Source organism: Aotus nancymaae, unplaced genomic scaffold (assembly GCF_030222135.1).
Source record: "Aotus nancymaae isolate 86718 unplaced genomic scaffold, 86718_ANA_hifiasm-v0.15.2.pri h1tg000053l, whole genome shotgun sequence".
Lineage (NCBI taxonomy): Eukaryota > Metazoa > Chordata > Mammalia > Primates > Aotidae > Aotus > Aotus nancymaae.
The window spans coordinates 18366786-18382911 of record NW_026988467.1 but is presented as its reverse complement, the minus strand read 5'-3'; the positions used below and the strand labels follow the sequence as shown (position 1 = coordinate 18382911).

Sequence of the window (16126 nt, the reverse complement as noted above, 5' to 3'; positions counted from 1 at the left end):
CTTCCCTGACCCTCAGAGCAGGTTGCCTAATGCCTAACATAGGGGAAAGAGTGTGGGCTTAGGAGCCAGCCAGAATGGGGGTGCAACCCAGCCCTGTCACACCTGGCTGGGGGACATTGGTCATGGTGTTTAATCGCTTTCGGTGTTAGCGTCTCCCCCTTGGAATAAGGGGTGAGTCACACCTCCCTCTCCAGGTGCTGGAAAATGGTAAAGCAGTCAGGTGCTCCGAGAGCTGACTCATGGTAAGTGTTCAGCTTTCTAAAATCTTTAATTTTTTTCTGATTACACAAATACTAAGTGTTTGTTATAGACATCCAAACCATGCGGAAGAGTATTTGCCACAGAAGGCAGAAGTTCCTCGTGGTCCTACTTCTCAGAGATAAGCTATGTAAACTTTGTTTTTATGTTTTTGTTTAAAAAGAGAGAGGACAGACAGACAGATACAGCCCAACTGGGCTTCATCCCACTCAAAGTTCTGAGGGCTTTTGGGCCTCAAGGTCCCGTACTCAGCAAACCCCTTTTCTCTCTCTCTCTCTTTTTTTTTTTTTTTTTTTGAGACAGAGTCTTGCATTGTCACCCAGGCTGGAGAGCAGTGGCACAATCTCAGCTCACCACAACCTCCTCCTCCCAGGTTCAAGTGATTCTACTGCCTCAACCTCCCAAGTAGCTGAGATTACAGACATGTGCCACCACGTCCAGCTAATTTTGTATTTTTAATAGAGATGGGGTTTCACCGTGTTAATGAAGCTGGCTTCAAACTCCTAACCTCAAGTGATCCACTCACCTTGGCCTCCCAAAGTGTGCTTTACAGGCATGACCACTGAAACTGGTGGGTTTTTTTCTGTTTTTTTGGAGACAGGGTCTTGCTCTGTCACTCAGGCTAGAGTGCAGTGGTTTGATGATCTTGATCTTGGCTCCCTGCAGCCTCAACCTCCCAGGGTCAATCAGTCTTTCAGTCTTCCCACCTCAGCTTCCTGAGTAGCTGGGACTACAGGCATGTACCACCACACCTGGCTAAGTTTTGTGGGGTTTTTTTTTTGATAGAGATGGGGTTTTACTACGTTGCCCAGGGTGGTTGAACCACTCCTGGGTTCAAGTGATTCACCCATCTTGGCCTCCCAAAGTGCTAGGACTACAGGCATGGACCATGACTCCCAGACAGCCATGTAAATTTTGACATGTAATTTTAAATTTTTGCAAATGAGATTTTTGTCATGTGCAGCTTGCTCTATTCACTTTATGCCTCAGACCCTCTTTTCCATCAGGACTGAAGTCCTTTGCCATTATTTCATGGTTTGATATATTTAACCAATCTCCTTGTAATGGACATTGGAGTGGCTTCCAGATGTTTGCAGTTGCAAACCCAGCTTCGTGACTGTTTTTTTGTGCATATATTTTTATGCATTCGTTTAAGTAGTTCTGGAGAATAAATGCCTAGAAATGGGGTTGCTAGACCAAAGAGTATGCACATTTGAATCTTTAACAGGAGTGACCAAACAGCCCTAAGAAGTGGTGGCAATCTCTGTGTCCCCAGCAGATCTGGGAAAGTCTGTTTCCTTTTGGGAATTCATCCATTGCCTCTGCCCTCAGCCACGGGGATCCTAGAGTCATCAAGAAGCACAGAATTCCAGATGTGGGGCCAGGTGCAGTGGCTCATGCCTGTAATTCCAGCACTTTGGGAGCCTGAGGCAGGTGGATCACTTGGGTCCAGGAGTTCGAGACCAGCCTGGGCAACATGGTAAAGCCCTGTCTCTTCAAAAAATAATTTTAAGAAATTAGCTGGATATGGTGACATGCACTTGTGGTCCCAGCTGCTTGGGAGGCCGACGTGGGAGGATTGCTGGAGCCGAGGAGGCAAAGGTTGCAATGAGCTGAGATCTCACCACTACTCTCCAGCCTGGGCGACAAAGTGAGACCCTGTCCCCCAACCACCACCACCAAAAAAAAGAATTTCAAATGTGGGAGACACCTTGAGTCCTCTAATAAACCCCCCACCACTCCTTCCGTTCCCACACCTTGGGATCTCCCTGGCTACACCTCTTAGAAGCTCACCCTGTCTTTGCTTGATGGGAGCTTGGTACCTTACATGGCAGGTTGCTTTACTCTTTTTTTTTTTTTTTTGAGACGGAATTTTGCTTTCGTTGCCCAGGGTGGAGTGCAGTGGCGTGATCTCAGCTCAGTGCAACCTCTGCCTCCTGGGTTCAAGTGATTCTTCTGTGTCAGCCTCCCAAGTAGCTGGGATTACAGGTGCATGCCACCACACCTGGCTAATTTTTGTATTCTTAGTAGAGACAGGGTCTCTCCATGTTGGTCAGGCTGATCTCGAACTCCTGACCTCAGGTGATCTGCCCACCTCGGCCTCCAAAAGTGCTGGGATTACAGGCGTCAGCCACCATGCCTGGCCTGGATTGCTTGGGCAGCTGTGTTTGTCCTGTTGTTTCTGCCTTCTCACAACTTCCACCTACGAGTCTTGTCTCAGTCCTCAGGCACCTAAAGAGGAAGGAGGAAAGGGAGGAAAAGAAGGGAAGGCCAGGAAATGCTCATGGTTAATGCTAAGCACTTTATACATATGAACTCACTTAACCGTCGGAGGTTGGCACTGCTATCCCCAGTTTATAGATGAGGAAACTGAGGTTCACAGTGGTTAAGTAACACATTCAAGGTCACACAGCTGTTATGTGGCAGAGTTAGGATTTGCACTCAGGATCTGTCTCCAGAGCTGACGCTGACGCTACACTGCCTCTCCAGAAAGCCGCCTGTAATTTATTGAGCGCCTACTGTGTCCTCAGCTCTAGGCTAGTCAGGTTGTCCATATAATACCTAATTTGTTCCACAACCCTGCAAAGTTAGTGTTATTCTCCCATTCTGTAGCTGAGGAAACTGAGGCTTGGAGAAGAGAAGTGACTTAGAAGAGTCTAAGGTCCCATCTGCCAGGGACAGCCCTCCTCCAGGGTTCTGCCTCCAAACAATCCTTGATGGACTCAGTTTCCAGTTTCTCATCCTCCCATTCGCCCTCTGTAGGATGGGAAAGCTGGCCTGCAACCCAATTTTCAGTAGAGAAACTGAGGATTGGAGAGGATATGGTGGCTTGATCCTGCACCCACTGTGATTTAGAGGCAGAGCCAGGGTTTCTCCATGTCACCTTTGGTTAAGAGATGGTGGCCTTGTCTCTCCCCGTGGGGGGTTCGCCTTGGCCTGGGAGGTCACCCCGCTTGGGGAGTTGTGAGAGGCAGGGGCTTTGCTCACCAGCCTGGCCTGGAGTCTATGAAGCTGCAACCCCAGCCTCAGCTAGGGCTGGTGCAAGCCTGGCTCATCCCACTCTGATGCCAACACCCGGCACCATTGTCCAGTCCAGGGCAGAGCTCAGGACGTGTTCTGAATGAATGATTGAACATAGGAATGAAGGGCAGATGGGGGAGTGAGTGGATGACTGACTGGGTGAATGAGCAAATGAATGCCTGGAGCTCAGAGAAGGGAGACCCTCTGGGCTGCAGAGGTTGGGGAGGGACAATGAGGTCAATGTGGGGAGCGGGGAGAGACAGAAAGCGTAGGCGGCTGTTATATTGCATATGGGCTGACGGGTGCTGGGAAGGTCGCCCCAGCCCACCGTTGCCCATCAGTGGGAGCTGTGTCCTGCGTGGACTTGGGCAAAGGGCAGAGCAGCTGGGGCTGAGCCTTGGGGTGGAAGCTTGGAAGTCACGATCTCCATCCAGGCTTTGGTTTTCTTCCGGGTAGAATGGAGATAAGGTTACTGCTCTGTGTTCCCCAGGAGGCTGTTGAGAGGGTTTATGGTGAAGGCAGTTTGTAAACTGTAAAGCGTTGGGCTGGGGAAGCAGATGGTGTTGTTCCCCAGCAGGAAGTGGCCCGGTGGCCAGGCCATCTCAGAGTCACTCCTCCTTGCCCCAGTGCAGGGGAGGATGACTGCAGTTTAGTCCACACTGAAGTCCATGGGGAGATGGGAAGGGTCAGGTTTTGGACACAATGGGGCCTGGACCACCTGGGCAAGGGAGACAGACGCTGGGCAGACCTGGTTCCCAGGTAAATGGGCGGCCTGGCTCCCAGGTGCTGTGCCCCGGGTGGGGACCAGTCCTGTGACCGCCTCTCTGGGCTGCCAACCTGTTATTTGTTCAGGAGGCCTCTGCCTGGCCCTGCTCCGGGATCCGGGTGTCCTGGTGTGCAGCCAGCATGGGAGGGTGGGGGCCCCATGTGCCACCTTCCTGCCTACCCCTCTGCCCAGCTTAGAGCCTGAGTCCCCCAACCTGGTAGCTGTTGAGGCCCTTGGCCCATCATGAAGCGTTACTAAGCCTCTGCCTCCTTATCTCTGAAACGGGTGAAGATAGCAGCCCAAGGTCAGGGTTGTTGTCATAAGGATTAAATGACATCACAGCTCCTTCTTGGCAAACAGTCCCCCCTGCCTCTCCTCTACCCCATCCCCATGCTCCCTCTAGAGTCCTGGGAGAGGTCAGAAGTGCCCAGGGAAAGGGGACGCAGAAGCCACCCATGCCCGTGCCTGGCTGCCTTGGCTCCTGGTGGGCTGGGAGGAGGGGGCCAGGCTCCCCAGAACTAGCTTTGGAAACTTGCTCAACTGGCTGCCCCAGCCACCTTCCCTGGCACCTTGGCAGGGACAGGGGTGAGCCAAGGGGAGGGCAGTGCCGGCTGGTTGAGCTCAGAAAACAATGGGCCTCTGTGGCCCCCCTGGGAGGGGGCAGTTCCAGGGCAGCCACTTGGTTCTGGTTTCAGGAGATTTGAGTCCCCTCAGACCCAGTGCCCATGGCTGGGAGACCTGGCTCTGGCAGCCCCCCAGCCCCCATCCAGAGGAGCCTCTCTCAGGGTTGCCCTCCACAGCCCCCTTCTCACTGTCAGGTCTGTGCCCTAGCCCTCATCCTCCACCCCACATGAATCTCCAGCTTGGTAGAACCAGGTTGGTCTCCTGGAAAGCAGGGATACCCCCAGGGAACTGGGCCCAGGCCTCCCCCTCCTGGCTTCTGGTGACCAGTTCTGGACTGGCTGGAACCCCTCAGGCCTCTGTTCCAGGCTGCCCCCCACCCAAATCCTTCTCTGCCCTGTGTTCATTGGCTACCTGAACTCCTCCCCCACTCTCCCGGACCACCCCTCCTTTCCATGGCTGGTCTCCCAGCATGCGTGCAATGGCCAGCCGTCCTCAGGGTGGGCTCCTCCTGCTCTTGCTCCAGGCACTGTCACCTGTCCAGATCCCCATTCCCCTGCTCCTGGTCCCAGTCTCCTTGCCTTGATGGTCCTGTGCCACCTGCCCTGGCCACCAGATTTTCACCTAGTTAAGTTGAATTTCAAAGTATCAGTGGTTCACTAGGCAGAAAAGCACGAGAAGGCATCCCCAGCAGAGGCAGGTAGGTGCCTGTGAACAGCGTGGCTGGTTAGGAAAGCTGCCTGCAGCCTGGGGAGGTTAGGACAGAGCCAGGACAGGCGGCTGGGGCAGGACGGGAGGGGGCGGTATGAGGGTGAGGCTGGAGGGAGTCAGCAGGGGTCGGACCCACTGGGAGACCACCATCCAGGGCAGCTGTCTCTGGGGGTCCAAAGTGCCAAGTCCACTACCCAGGATGGCCCCACCATACTTCTGGTGCCCTGAAAGGGTTGGGTTCTCCAGGAGAGTGGCCAATAATAAGTACTTTACAGCCAGTCTATGAGGTGGGTACATCATCACTCATTTTGCAGATGAGAGAAAAAGACAGGACCCTCTCATCTCCCCTCCAGCTGGTTAACAGGTGAGACGCACCCCAGGGAAGCGTCTGGCCACTTGTGCTTGGTCTCCCGCCCCCACCACTCCTGGGTCTGACCCTGATGTTCTGCTGCTTGGTTTGTTTCCATTGTAGAGACAGGGTCTTGCTCTGTCACCCAGGCTGGAATGCAGTGGCACCATCATGGCTCACTGCAGCCTGGAACTCCTGGCTCAAGTGATCCTCCCACCTCAGCCTCCTGAATGGCTGGGACTATAGATAGATGTGAGCCACTGCCCTGGGCTAGTTTTTTGAATTTTTTGTAAAGATGGGGTCTCACTTTGCTGCCCAGGCTGGTCTCAAACTCCTAGCTTCAAATGTTCCTCCCACCTCAGCCTACCAAAGTGCTGGGATTACAGGCATGAACCACTGAGCCTGGGCTGTCCCTGCTGTTTTGCAGAGCATAGAACTCCCTTGAGATCTGCCTGCCCTGCACTGGTGGAAGGCCTGCGTTTTTAGCCTTGATCTGCTGCCCAGTGCCCACTGGGTCTTGGTTTGAGGTCGTGGTTTCACCTCTCCAAGCCTCAGTTTGCCCTTCTGGGAATTGGGGATCCTAGTGACTGCCTTATCTCCACTCCAGTTCCGGTGAGAGTCCCAGGAGTGAGCAAATAAAGACAGCTTTTGAAAAGTACAAAGAGCTACACTCATGATGGTATGATTATTATTGTTACCTCGATGCAGAGATAAGGGAGGGGGAGGAGGTACAGTGACAGTTGCCAAGAAACCCAGGAGCTGTCAGCAGCGGCTTCCGGCCGGGCACATCCCACTCAGGAGCTGGGCCCTTCCCCCACACCCCTGCTTCACCCTTTCCATGGAAAAGATGGGTGCTCCCCCCGAGAGGGAGAGGATCTGGGACCAGCCTGGCTGGCCACCACGCAGCCACAAGGGCTGAAGGTGACCCCGGGATGTGCCTGGCCTGGACTCCAGGTTGGCTCCAGCTTTCCATGTGACCTTGGGCGAGTCACCTCCTCTCTGGCTGCTCCCATTTCATGTGTCAGAGGAAGCAGCGGACAGGTCTCCAGGACAGACAGGGCAGAGCTGGAGCTGGGCCGAGGGAAGGCACTTGGCAGTGGCTGCAGGAGCCAGGGCCGTGATAGGAGGTCACTGGGGCAGGAGGCCAGGTGGTGGGACTGAGGGCCTGGGCAGAGGGCAGTGGGATGTACACTGTGGAAGGGACCAGGACTAGAGTCGCACCTTAGCCCTGCCCTTTCCCTGGCGTGAGACCTGGGGCTTGTCACTGAACCTCTCTGAGCCTCAGTTTTCTCATCTGGAAAAAAGGTTTATAAATCTCATCTGGACTTTTTTTTTTTTGGGAGTTTCACTCTTGTCGCCCAGGCTGGAGTGCAATGGCGTGATCTCGGCTCACTGCAACCTCCACCTCCTGGATTCAAGCGATTCTCCTGCCTCAGCCTTCCAAGTAGCTAGGATTATAGGTGCATGCCACCATGACTGGCTAATTTTTGTATTTTTGCTAGAGATGAGGTTTCGCCATGTAGGCCAGGCTGGTTTCGAACTCCTGACCTCATGATCCGCCCACCTCAGCCTCTCAAGTGCTAGGATTACAGGTGTGAGCCACTGTGCCCAGCCTCAACTGGATTTTTTAAAAGTTGCTGTGGTGATCGAATGAGACAATGCCATTGTAAGCTCCAGGGTGCTGCACAGATGAGACCACAGTCACGGCAGGGGGAAGGAGGAGAGGGGAGAGCACCCCATGTCCCAGCATGCTCTGGGCTCCTCCAGCTGCTGCCACCCAGGAGGAATGCAGGGTGGCTGTATTTTAAGCTGCACCAGGCCAGAGAGCTGGGAAGTTTTTGGAGACATTGAGAAGGGATAGAGAGTAGGGGGACCCCCATGATACAAACTGAATGGAGAAGACCAGGAGAAGACGGGGTGGGATAGGAGGGAGAAGGGGAGGGACAGAGAGGTTCGGGTTCATGAAGTGGGAGGAAACAACCACATTGTGGGAGGTCTGCAGAGTCAGAGGAAGAAGGGGATTGATTGGAGGGGTGCTGGGAAAGGTGGGGCCGAGATGGAGATGGGCAAGCTGGTGAGGAAGGCTGAGCTGGAGAGGAGATGGAGCAGAGAAGGGCAGAGGGCTCGTGAGGAGGGGAGAGGCTTTCATTCATTGCTTCAAAAGTATTTGTTGGGGCCAGCTGTAGTGGCTCAAGCCTGTAATCCTAGTGCTTTGGGAGGTCAAAGGGGGAGGATCACTTGAGGCCAGGAGTTCCAGACCAGCCTGGGCAACACAGCAAGACCCCCGCATCTCAAGAAAAAAAATTTTTTTTTAATTAGCCAAGCATGGTGACACACATCTGTAGTCCCAGCTACTAGGAGGCTGAAGGGGAAGGATCACTTGAGCCCAGTAGTTCAAGACTGCAGTGAGCCATGATCACGATGCTGCACTCCAGCTTAAGTGACAGAGGGAGACCCCATTTCTTCTTTTTTTTTTTTTGATGGAGTCTTGCTCTGTCGCCCAGGCTGAAGTGCAGTGGTGTGATCTCAGCTCACTGCAACCTCTGCGTCCCAGGTTCAAGTGATTCTCCTGCCTCAGCCTCCTGAGTAGCCGCGATTACAGGTGCATGCCACCACCTCCAGCTAATTTTTGTATTTTTAGTAGAGATGAGGTTTCACCATGTTGGCCAGGCTGGTCTAGAACTCCTGACCTCTGGTGATCCATCTGCCTAGGCCTCCCAAAGTGTTGAGATTACAGGTGTGAGCCACCGCGCCCAGCCTAAGACCCCATTTCTTTTTTATTTTTTCTTTTTCTTTTTTTTTTCTTTTTAAAGATGGGGTTTCACCATGTTGGTCAGGCTGGTCTTGAACTCCCGACCTCAGGTGATCCACCCGCCTTGGCCTCCAAAGTGCTTGGATTACAGGTGTGAGCCACCATGCCCTGCCAAGACCCCATTTCTTAATAACAACAACAAAAGGCCACAGTGGCTCATGCCTGCAATCCCAGCACTTTGGGAGGCTGAGGTGGGAGGATCGCTTGGACCCAGGAGTCCAGACCAGCCTGGGTAGCAAAGGGAGACCTCATCTCTATTAAAATTAGCTGGGCATGGTGGTGCCTGTAGTCCCAGCAATTTGGGAGGCTGAGAAGGGAGGATGGCTTGAGCCTAGGAGTTTAAGGCTGCAGTCAGCTTCGATCACACCATTGCATACTAGCCTGGGCAGCAAGAGCAAGACCCTGTCTCAAAAAAAAAAAAAGAAAAAGGATTTTTTGAGCAACTGCTATTCACTAAGCAGCAGTGTAGCGTAGTGTTAAGGGCACCACAACTAGATGTTAGGGGAGATAAAATCTTCAGACTCATTTACTGTGTGTGATCTTGGAGAGGTTACTTAACCTCTCTGTGTCTTAGTTCCCTCCTTTGAAAAATGAAAATTAAATGAGTTAATACAGTAAAGTAACGTAGTAAGCTCTGTATCAGCTGTGGCTGCCGTTGCTGTTGTTAATATTATTATTACCTTTCCAACTTGACTTGAGGTGCTGGGTCGTCTCTCTGACCCCTGGAAGTCGGAAGGCTCTGTGGGGGGTCCACAGGATTGGCCTCATGTGTTATAAAGTTCAGATTTTGGGCTCCGGAGTCAACAAACCTGTGTCCAAATGCCTGCCCTGCCTCATTGCCTGTGTGACCTTGGGCAAGTTAATGCACCTTTCTGAGCCTCATGTGGAAAGCAGGCAGTTTCTGAGCATCTGCTTCACTGGGGAGCTGTGGGGATTAAATGAGATTATGCAAGATGCCTGGTAGGACATGGCTGTGTCAATCCTGTCCCTCTTCTACCCCTTCAGGGCTGGGGATGGACAGGCAGGCAGCGCCCAGAGCCTCCAGTTTCCTCCTCTGTCCCCATCCTGGAGCCCCTCCCTTCCCCTGCCCTTTAGGGCCTCAGCAGTGGCTTTTTAGGTGGAGTTGCCTTCGTGGGCAGGATTCTGGCCAACCAGGAACTGGAGAGCCAAGGGCCCTAGGATGGGGTCCCAGGTGGAAGCCAGAGCACCCTGGCCTTCTGAGGCCTCCCTGGTTCTGTGCCCATGAGCAATCCTGAGTGAAATGGACACCTGCACATGCAGAGCTGAATCGTCCTCTCTGGAGCTGACGCGTGGGGAGACACACTGATCTACCAGTTTGGATCTGCCAAAGCTCCCTCCTTTTGGGGAACCCATGACCCTCTCCTCCATGGAATCTATCCCATCTCACATCCCCTAGCTCTGAGAGTGACTCCCTCAGAGTTCCCAAATTTCCGGGCTTGGGGCTCTCCCTGACCTCAGACTCTTTCTCTTCCAGGAGGAGTGATAGACAGACTGAGGCAGAGAGGGTTCTGGAAAAGGATTTGTCAGGGACTGCTGCGTGACTATCATCTGAGCCTAGGGGAAGGCAGAAGGGCACCGCTGGACTAGCCTGATCACGAGCAGTAGCCACCCCTGGGCAGCCACAGTCACACCCAGATAGCACTGCCTCAGCCTCCCAAGTACCTGGGATTATAGATGCCTGCGACTGCACCCAGCTAATTTTTGTTTCTGTTTTTGTTTTTGTTTTAGTAGAGACAGGGTTTCCCCATAGTGGCCGTGGGTGGCCAGGCTGGTCTTGAAATCCTGACTTCAGGTGACCCACCTGCCTCAGCCTCCCAATGTGCTGGGATTACAGGCGTGAGCCACCACACCCGGCCTGCCTGGAACCATCTCTTTGGACCTCTCTTTAGTCCCCACCCTCCCCCTCCAGACTCTCCCCATGTCAGTGTACCCTGCAGTGTGCATGAACCTGTGTGTAGGGACATTCCTTTGCTCACAATCCGTCAGTGACTCCCAACCTTCATTCATTCATTCAATCATTCAACAAATAGTGAAACCTGGGGAGCCAGAGTTTACCATGAACAAATGGTGTGAAAGCGTTCATTGAGTGAATACCCAGGAGCTGCACAAGCTCTGCGATGAATGTTTTTGGAAACTGAGGCTGAAGAGGCTGTGCCACTAACTCAAGGTCACCTAGCCAGTCAGTGCCTGAGAATATCTCCCCCACACCGATGGGGGCCACGGGCTTGAAATGCCACTGCCACCATATCTATCCTTGTGGGTCAAGCACTGCCCAGTGCGGACCCCTCTTGTAAGATGCCATCACTCCTGGGAGGTGAAGAGGCCTCCAGTGCATAAGTGGGGCTGTGGATGGTTCCTCTGGGCCGTTTCTCCTGCTGGCGTAGCTGGGCTGAAAGGAATTAGAAGGGAGGCTCAGAGCTTTCTCAGTCTTCTTCCTGGCCCAGGCTCTTATGGGTCCTTCCCCTCTTAGGGTGTGGCGGCCCCGGTTCTGCCTGACTCAAGCCCGCTGTAGGCCACCAGGGATCATCTGACTCACCCTCAAGGGACCAGCCTCTCTGGATGGGACCTGAGCAGGTGTGTAGCCACGTCAGGGTGGCCCGAGGCAGCAGCGGAAGCCAGGCCTGCTTGCCCAGCCCCGGGTCCCCCGGATCCCGGGAAGCACTGAGCATTTCCTATCCCTGCCCCAGAGGTGGCCTCAGCAGGCTTTTTAGGGTGACAGGAGCTGACTTCACCCTCACCAGACCTGCTTTTTTTCCTTAGGGAAGGGTGTGGGTGTGGGCAGAGAGTCCAGGCTTAGAGTCAGGCAGGTGTCACACAGATGCTAGCTTTGCTGCCAGCCAGCTGCGTGACCTGTGTGCACAGCCGGGTCCTGTCCGTAAAGTGGGAATACCGGTGTGGTGAGGAGGCTGTGCTCTCAGGCTTGGAATGAGGGCTCAGCACAGGGCCTGGCACGTAGTAGGCCCAATGAGTGTCAGTTATTGCCATGGTCACACGTAATAGTGGTAGCCCTGGTAGCCGCTCAGTGCCAAGGCGGCTGCTCCCAGAGGCTCAGGGAGGGCTCCATTGTAGAGGCGGGGGCACCATGCTTAGTCCAGAAAGCTCATCCTCCATAGCAATACTCAGTGCCCCTGCCTCAGTCTATTCATCTTCAGAGTGGGCCACTGCTTGGCTGGAGGCCTAACGGAGAGCTTGGGGAGAGACACTATCTCTCTTATCTCCGGGGGAAGGAGAGCCTGTGTTGCAGCCCTGCTCACGAAGCCCCTCCTCTCCCTCCTCTTGGGGAACCCATGACCCCCTCCTCCATGAAATCTATCTTCCCTTGCATCCCCCAGCTCTGAGAATGACTCTCCCAGAGTTTCCAAATTTCCCAGCTTGGGGCTCTCCCTGACCTCAGACTCTTTCTTTTCCAGGAGGAGTGATGGGCAGAACCAGCGCTTCCCTCAGGCACTAGACCTGTCACGAGTGAACTTAGTTCCCTCTACCTCTGCTTCACTCTACCCTAAGGTGAGTGTCACCCTCCATACCTATGCCCTAGTCTGCCCCCTACCCCACGCATGCCCAGGGCTGGGAAGGGCCCAAGAATGCCTTTGGTGCAAAGGTAAAATGTTCAGGCAGATGCTGATGGTGTTTAGCTCCTAGGAGGATGCCACTCCTGAGCCCTGGGTGAGGCTGGTGCGGTCGCAAAGGTTGAACCAGGGTAGACTGTAGACTGTTGCGGGGAGGGGCTTAGGGCAAATCTAAGCGAAACAGCTGGGAATAAACCAGCCCCCAGCTAGGGTTCATCATCTCCACAATCAGCGTCACCATCAGTCTCCTCATCTGTAAACTGGGCGCAATGAGAGGACCCACTTCACAGGGTCATTGTGAAGATTAATGCAAAGTACAGGCAGGGCAGCCCGGGCACAGCATCGGGCACAGAGCAAGAGCCCTGTCAATGAGCTTGTGTCATTATCGTTAAAATCAAACATTTGCCCAGTACCTGCTTCATGCCAAGCCTTGTGCTGGGTGCCAAGGGGCCAGAAACGATCTGATACAGATCCTGCTCTCAAGAGCCACAGTCCGGTAAAGCGAGAGATAACTGAAGAATAGATGCAGAGCATCACATAGCAGAAGTGACTGCTGATATGTATTGAGACTTACTGTGTGCCAAGTGAGTACTTAATGCCTTGCTTGCGGTATTTCATCTCATCCTTGAACTATGCAATAGCTACTTTGATCAGTCCCATTTTGTAGGTGAGAATATTGAGGCTCAGAGAGGTTCAGTCACTTCCCCAGAGTCACTCAGGTTGGATGTAGTGGGGCCATGACCGGATGCAAGCTGTCTGACCAGAAGGCCTGGTGTTAGGGCCTCTCTGATACAGGGGTGATAAGCTCTCTCTCTCTTTTTTTTTTAATACCAAGTCTCGCTCTGTTGCCCAGGCTGGAGTGCAGTGGCGTGATCTAGGCTCACTGCAACCTCCGCCTCCTGAGTTCAAGCAATTGTCCTGCCTCAGCCTCCCGAGTAGCTGGGACTATAGATGCATGCCACCACGCCCAGCTAATTTTTTAAATTATTATTTTAGTAGAGACAGGGTTTCGCCGTGTTGCCCAGGCTGTTTGCAAACTTCTGAGCTCAAGCAGTTCATCCGCCTCTGCCTCCCAAAGTGCTGGGATTACAGGCATGAGCCACCTTGCCTAGCCGATAAGCTCTCACTTCTGCAGTACTTTTTGCAGTTTCTAAAGCACCTCCACAGACATCATGCCACCTGGTCCTTGGTGGCATGTAAACCTTGGGTAGCAGTCATTCTCTAGCAGAGGATCCAGGAACTCAGAGAAGTAAAGTGGTCTTCCTAAGGTCACACAGCCAGAAAATAGCAGAGGCAAGATCCACCAGGTTCCTCCCCGAGAGCTCTCGCCTGGAATAAAGGCCAGGCACCTTGCCTAGGCTGGGAGGGCAGATGGCCAAGGAATGGTGTCCATGTGTGGGTTCACCACCTCCATGGGGAACCACGTGAGTGTGCTGGGAGCAGCAGAAGGAGCTTCCTGAGACTGACTCCTGTTTTCTCTATCTGGGCAGCAGCCCAATACTGGGCCATGAGGATCCGGGGCTTGGCAGGAAGGGAGAGACTCGATGGCAGCCCTCACTTGACAGCTGGGTTCATGAATGAAGCTCCCAGTCCCTCTCCCCCTGAGCATTTCAGGAGGCGGCCTGGGTTCTCACCAAGGGCTGTGTGCCCTTGGACCATAGCTTCCCCTCCCTGGTCCTCAGTCTTCCCATCAGGAGACGAGAGATAGAGCAGCCCATTGCTCTGGTCCCTGCCTGCTAGACAGCCTGGGGTTGGCCTTCTCAGATTATTGAAAAGCTGCCTCCCCTTGGGCTTCCTGGCCTCCACCCAGTCTGGCTAGAAGCCTCCGTTTGTGCCAACACAGCTCAGACAGCAGGCTCCGATCCTCCCCTTCCCGACAGCCCACCCCCACCTCAGAATCAAGGGAGTCTGTGGATCATCCTCCTTTGACAGGAGAGGAAACCAGGGGCTAGAGAGACTGAATGATTCATCTGGGGTCTCCAGCAAGCTAGGGCTGGGCTGAGAGGACCCAAGCCTGTCATACCATCCCCCTCCCCTGGTGCTCCTAGCTCTGTGCACATTTAAAACATTGATGGCATCCGTCGAAGGGCAGGTGACCTTCCTCTGGCAGTGGCCAAATCCCTGCCCTTCTCCGGGCCTCAGTTTCCTCAACAGAGGTGACAGTTTCTTCTCTACCCACCTTGCCAGCTTGCAATTGGGTGAAAGTGCTTTGGAAAATAGAAATTAGGAAGCTGAGCTGTTATCAATATCATTACATTCCCAGGGCTGGACGGAGCACCCAGAAGGGACATTCTCCTCCCTTCAGGCCCCACATTTGTACAGGCATCCAGCTACCCAGGACTCTCCTACCCTTCCCCCTACAGGAGTTTCTCCACTTGGGGATTCAGAAACCTTCACACATGTACATACAAAGCCTACCCACACCTACATAAAGGGACATAGTCACAGACACAAAACACACAGCCACAGCCACGTGTCTGTAAATATAGTCAGAGACTTGCACATGTATACATGCATGAGATTCATATGTACAAACACAAATACCCATACCCAGGCATTCCCATACATACAGAAAGATAGCCTGCCCACGTATATACAGCCACATCTGGTCATGGAGTCTCACACGCATGCACACATGGCTGCATGCATATGTGCACACACCTTCCACGCCACCTGGCACGCACACATCTCCGGTGATATGAGCAGGCCTCCACTCCCCCGGGGGCAGTGTGGGAATGGATGTTTCTCTGGCTACATTTCGATGGGTGCCCGGAAGCGCTCAGGACTGGAAGTGGCTGCATAAATCAATATTTGCTGCTGTTAATTATTAAAACCAAAGCTACACCGTGTCTGGAACACATATCTCCAGAGTTCCCACTGGCTCTCCAGGCCCAAACCTGATTGAAGGCCAGGTCTAGGGGGAAAAGGAGGGCACAGTACTTTCCTTCTAGGAGCCCTTGGCTCTGGGGCTGGAGGGTGGTGGGCGGCCTCTGGCAGCTCTTTCAGGAAGCTGAACAGAGGTATGGCTCTGAGTTGGTGGGCAGCCCTGCCCCCGCAACATCCAAAGCAGCTGTGTCTCCTTGGCCACAGTTCAAGAAGCATTTGCTCTGTTCCCAACATCTGTCTGGAGGAAAGAGTAGCAAGGCCCTGTCCCTGTCCCTGCTGTACAGTGGCTATACCAGGCCAGGAACACACTGCAGGGTCAGCAGGAAGGACCTACAGAGGCGCCACATATATATATATATATATATATTTTTTTTTTTTTTTTTTTTTTGAGACAGAGTCTTGCTCTGTTGCCCAGGTAGGAGTGCAGTGGCACGATCTCAGCTCACTACAACCTCTGCCTCCCAGGTTCAAGTGATCCTGCTGCCTCAGCCTCCAGAGTAGCTGGGACTACAGGCACCCGCCACCACGCCCGGCTAACTTTTGTATTTTTAGTAGAGACGGGGTTTTACCATATTGGCCAGCCTGGTCTCGAGGTCCTGACCTTGTGATCTACCCACCTTGGCCTCCCATAGTGCTGGGATTCGAGGTGTGAGCCACCACACCCGGCCAGAGGCCTTATATTTTACAGATGGGGAAACTGAGGTCCAGAGAGGAGGCAGGGACTCACTCAAGGCCACTCAGTAAGTTGTAGCTAGAACCCACATGTCCCGAAATCTACCTGGGCCCTTTCCTCCATACCACGGGCCTGGCAGCTCCTCCCCAGGTGCTGTGGCCATCTCCCCCAGAATCTGGGGCAGCTAGGGCAGGAGGAAGGGACGGAGCAGGCCAGCCACTGTCGGGCCTGGGAAGCAGGGTGAAGGAGAGGAGGAGGAAAGGGAGAGACCCCAAAGAGTGGGCCCAGGCCTTTCCCTGGACTCCATTTCTGCCTCTTCCTGGCTGTGCGGTCTCGGGCAAGCTATTTCACCCTTGGAATCGGTTTTCTCATTTCTCACATGGAGATGACATTTGTACCTCCTGGGCTGTGACGAGATTACGAGACATGCGAAGGGCCCAGA

The 16126-nt window shown here is 53.7% G+C and overlaps 1 protein-coding gene across 28 annotated transcripts in view; it reads left to right on the top strand.

The window, feature by feature from the left end:
* RAP1GAP (RAP1 GTPase activating protein) overlaps positions 1–16126 on the top strand; it is a 72459-nt gene that overhangs the window by 29899 nt on the left and 26434 nt on the right. For 14 of the 28 annotated variants that reach the window (XR_010337752.1, XR_010337751.1, XR_010337749.1 and 11 more), the window contains one exon: positions 11970–12063. The gene's annotated coding sequence lies outside the window, so the exon portion shown is untranslated. Of the gene's footprint in view, positions 1–206; positions 243–11056; positions 11134–11969; positions 12064–16126 lie in introns of those variants that run through there. The other 14 variants (XR_010337750.1, XR_001105345.3, XM_021668358.2 and 11 more) reach the window with 5 other exon arrangements.